This window comes from Triticum dicoccoides, chromosome 5A, assembly GCF_002162155.2.
Source record: "Triticum dicoccoides isolate Atlit2015 ecotype Zavitan chromosome 5A, WEW_v2.0, whole genome shotgun sequence".
In the NCBI taxonomy this organism is placed as follows: Eukaryota; Viridiplantae; Streptophyta; class Magnoliopsida; order Poales; family Poaceae; genus Triticum; species Triticum dicoccoides.
Genome location: NC_041388.1, coordinates 431,981,425 through 431,985,662, shown reverse-complemented (window position 1 = coordinate 431,985,662; position 4,238 = coordinate 431,981,425).

The following is a 4,238-nucleotide window of genomic DNA, read 5'->3' as shown; positions in this document are numbered from 1 at the left end:
ATCACCTCACTTACTATCTTTGCGCTCTGCACGCTAAGATTTCCTCCAAAAATCCTTGAACTCCTAGACAAACTACGAAGGAAATGCCTATGGACAAAGAAGACGGAACAGGGTGAAAATGCAACTCTTTGGCAGCCTGGGACAGAGTCTGCAGACCAAAACAGAGTGGAGGACTTGGAGTCATTAACCTCAAACTGCAAAGTGATGCTCTCCTTCTAAAATATTTACACAAGTTTTACAACCGTCTTGACCTACCTTGGGTAGAATTGATATGGACCACATACTATACCAGCAAAATACCACACGCCTCAGACCCATGTGGTTCATTCTGGTGGAGGGACATTCTCAAGCTTACTCCTATTTTTAGAGGAATCTCCAAAGTTACAGTCAACTATGGAAACAATGTTCTCATGTGGAAAGATCTGTGGTTGGATGAAATTCTTTCTGATACACATCCTAGAGCATTTTCTTATGCGAGAAATGAAGACTGCTCAGTCCAAGACTTCTTAACCATAACATCCCTGGAACAGGCATTCTTCCTGCCACTATCCTCACAAGCATTACAGGAGGTACAAGATATGCAAGGATTGGTAGCACACATTACTTTGGACAATAACCAAAATGCAAAAGATATATGGTCTTACCCTTGGAAAGGGACTGATTTCTCTGCAAGCAAATACTACAAATTCTGCTTCAGGGATATGAAGGCCCATAAAACTTACCACTGGCTATGGAAATCAAAAGTATCTGCTAAACTCAAGGTCTTTGGCTAGCTTATGTTGTCTGACAGATTAAACACTAGAAACATGCTGAAGAGAAGAGACTACAACATTGGTACAAACCTGAATTGCTTACTGTGTGGCCAAAAACAAGAAGACATTGATAATTTGATCCTAACATGCCCATTTAGCAGAAACTGCTGGTCAACCTTTGGGATAGACCCTGGAGATCAGGCCACTAGGTTGTCATGGCTAGAGCAAGCTAAACTTATTTGGGGCAGGCCTTTGTTCATGGAAATCATTCTTCAAGCATCCTAGAGCATTTGGAAAGAAAGGAATAACAAACTTTTCAAAAATATAAGCCCCTCCTACCACTCCTGGCTAGCCAGATTTAGAGAAGAGTTTAGTCTTCTCCAGTATAGGGTTAAAGACAACAAGAAAGAGTTCCTCTTCTTGCTTTTAGACTCCCTACCCTTTGATTAATTGTAACCTTTAGATCTTTTATATCCCCACTCCAAAGAGAGATGGGGTAAGACATGTACATGATGTAACTACTCCTGTAAATGTGCTATAATTATTAATATATGACAGTGGGAGCCTCTCCCACTGTCCCAGTTCCTCAAAAAAAAGAGACTTGCCGGTAATGAGATTGAACTAGGTATTGAGATACCGACGATCGAATCTCGGGCAAGTAACATACTGAAGACAAAGGGAACAACATATGTTGTTATGCGGTCTGACCGATAAAGATCTTTGTAGAATATGTAGGAGCCAATATGAGCATCCAGGTTCTGCTGTTGGTTATTGATCGAAGACATGTCTCGGTCATGTCTACATAGTTCTCGAACCCGTAGGGTCCACACGCTTAACGTTACGATGACATTTTCATTATGAGTTTATATATTTTGATGTACCTAAGGTTGTTCGGAGTCCCGGATGTGATCACGGACATGATGAGGAGTCTGGAAATGGTCGAGACATGAAGATTGATATATTGGAAGTCTATGTTTGGACATCGGAAGTGTTCCGGGTGAAATCGGCATTTTACCGGAGTACCGGGAGGTTACCGGAACCCCCCGGTAACCTAATGGGCCTTAATGGGCCTAGTGGAGGAAGGGGAGAGGAGGCCAAGGGGCAGCCGCGCGCCCCTCCCCCCTCCCAAGTCTGAATTGGACAAGGAGGGGGTGGCGCCCCCCCTTTCCTTTCTCGTCTCTCTCCTCCCCCCCCCCAAGTCCTAGTCCAACATGGAAAGGGGGGAGTCCTACTCCCAGGAGGAGTAGGAGTCCTCCTGGCGTGCCCCTTGCCTGGCCGCACCTCCTCCCCATTGCTCCTTTATATATGGGGGCAGGGGGCACCCCATAGACACAACAATTGATCATTGATCTCTTAGCCGTGTGCGGTGCCCCCCTCCACCATAATTCTCGATAATATTGTAGCGGTGCTTAGGCGAAGCCCTGCGACGGTAGAACATCAAGATCGTCACCACGCCGTCGTGCTGACGGAACTCTTCCCCGACATTCTGCTGGATCGGCGTCCAGGGATCGTCATCGAGTTGAATGTGTGTTAGAACTCGGAGGTGCCGTAGTTTCGGTGCTTGATCGGTCGGGCCGTGAAGACGTACGACTACATCAACCACGTTGTACTAACGCTTCCGCTTTCGGTCTACGAGGGTACGTAGACTACACTCTCCCCTCTCGTTGCTATGCATCACCATGATCTTGCGTGTGCGTAGGATTTTTTTTTGAAATTACTACGTTCCCCAACAGTGGCATCCGAGCCAGGTTTTATGCGTTGATGTTATATGCACGAGTAGAACACAAGTGAGTTGTGGGTGATATAAGTCATACTGCTTACCAGCATGTCATAATTTGGTTCGGCGGTATTGTTGGATGAAGTGGCCCGGACCGACATTACGCGTACGCTTACGCGAGACTGGTTCTACCGACGTGCTTTGCACACAGGTGGCTGGCGGGTGTCAGTTTCTCCTACTTTAGTTGAATCGAGTGTGGCTCCCCCCGGTCCTTGTGAAGGTTAAAACAACACCAACTTGACAAACTATCGTTATGGTTTTGATGCGTAGGTAAGAATGGTTCTTGCTAAGCCCGTAGCAGCCATGTAAAACTTGCAACAACAAAGTAGAGGACGTCTAACTTGTTTTTGCAGGGCATGTTGTGATGTGATATGGTCAAGACATGATGCTAAATTTTATTTTATGAGATGATCATGTTTTGTAACCGAGTTATCGGCAACTGGCAGGAGCCATATGGTTTTCACTTTATTGTATGCAATGCAATCGCGCTGTAATGCTTTACTTTATCACTAAGCGGTAGTGATAGTCATGGAAGCATAGACGACAATGATGCTACGATGGAGATCAAGGTGTCGCGCCGGTGATGATGGTGATCATGACGGTACTTCGGAGATGGAGATCACAAGTACAAGTTGATGATGGCCATATCATATCACTTATATTGATTGCATGTGATGTTTATCTTTTATGCATCTTATCTTACTTTGATTGACGGTAGCATTATAAGATGATCTCTCACTAAATTTCAAGATAAAAGTGTTCTCCCTAAGTATGCACCGTTGCCAGAGTTCGTCGTGCCCAGACACCACGTGATGATCGGGTGTGATAAGCTCTACGTCCATCTACAATGGGTGCAAGCCAGTTTTGCACACGCAGAATACTCAGGTTAAACTTGACGAGCCTAGCATATGCAGATATGGCCTCAGAACACTGATACCGAAAGGTCGAGCGTGAATCATAAAGTTGATATGATCAACATATTGATGTTCACCATTGAAAGCTACTCCATTTCACGTAATGATCGGTTATGGTTTAGTTGATTTAGATCATGTGATCACTTAGAAGATTAGAGGGATGTCTTTCTAAGTGGGAGTTCTTAAGTAATATGATTAATTGAACTTAAATTTATCATGAACTTAGTACCTGATAGTATCTTGCTTGTCTATGTTTGATTGTAGATAGATGGCCCGTGCTGTTGTACCGTTGAATTTTAATGCATTCCTTGAGAAAGCAAAGTTGAAAGATGATGGTAGCAATTACACGGACTGGGTCCGTAACTTGAGGATTATCCTCATTGCTGCACAGAAGAATTACATCCTGGAAGCACAGCTGGGTGCCAGGCCTGCTGCTGGAGCAACACCAGATGTTATGAATGTCTGGCAGAGCAAAGCTGATGACTACTCGATAGTTCAGTGTGACATGCTTTATGGTTTAGAATCGGGACTTCAACGACGTTTTGAACGTCATGGAGCATATGAGATGTTCCAGGAGTTGAAGTTAATATTTCAAGCAAATGCCCAGATTTAGAGATATGAAGTCTCCAATAAGTTCTATAGCTGCAAGATGGAGGAGAATAGTTCTGTCAGTGAACATGTACTCAAAATGTCTGGGTATCATAATCACTTGACTCAACTAGGAGTTAATCTTCCTGTTGATAGTGTCATTGACAAGTTCTTCAATCACTTCCACCAAACTACAAGAGCTTCGTG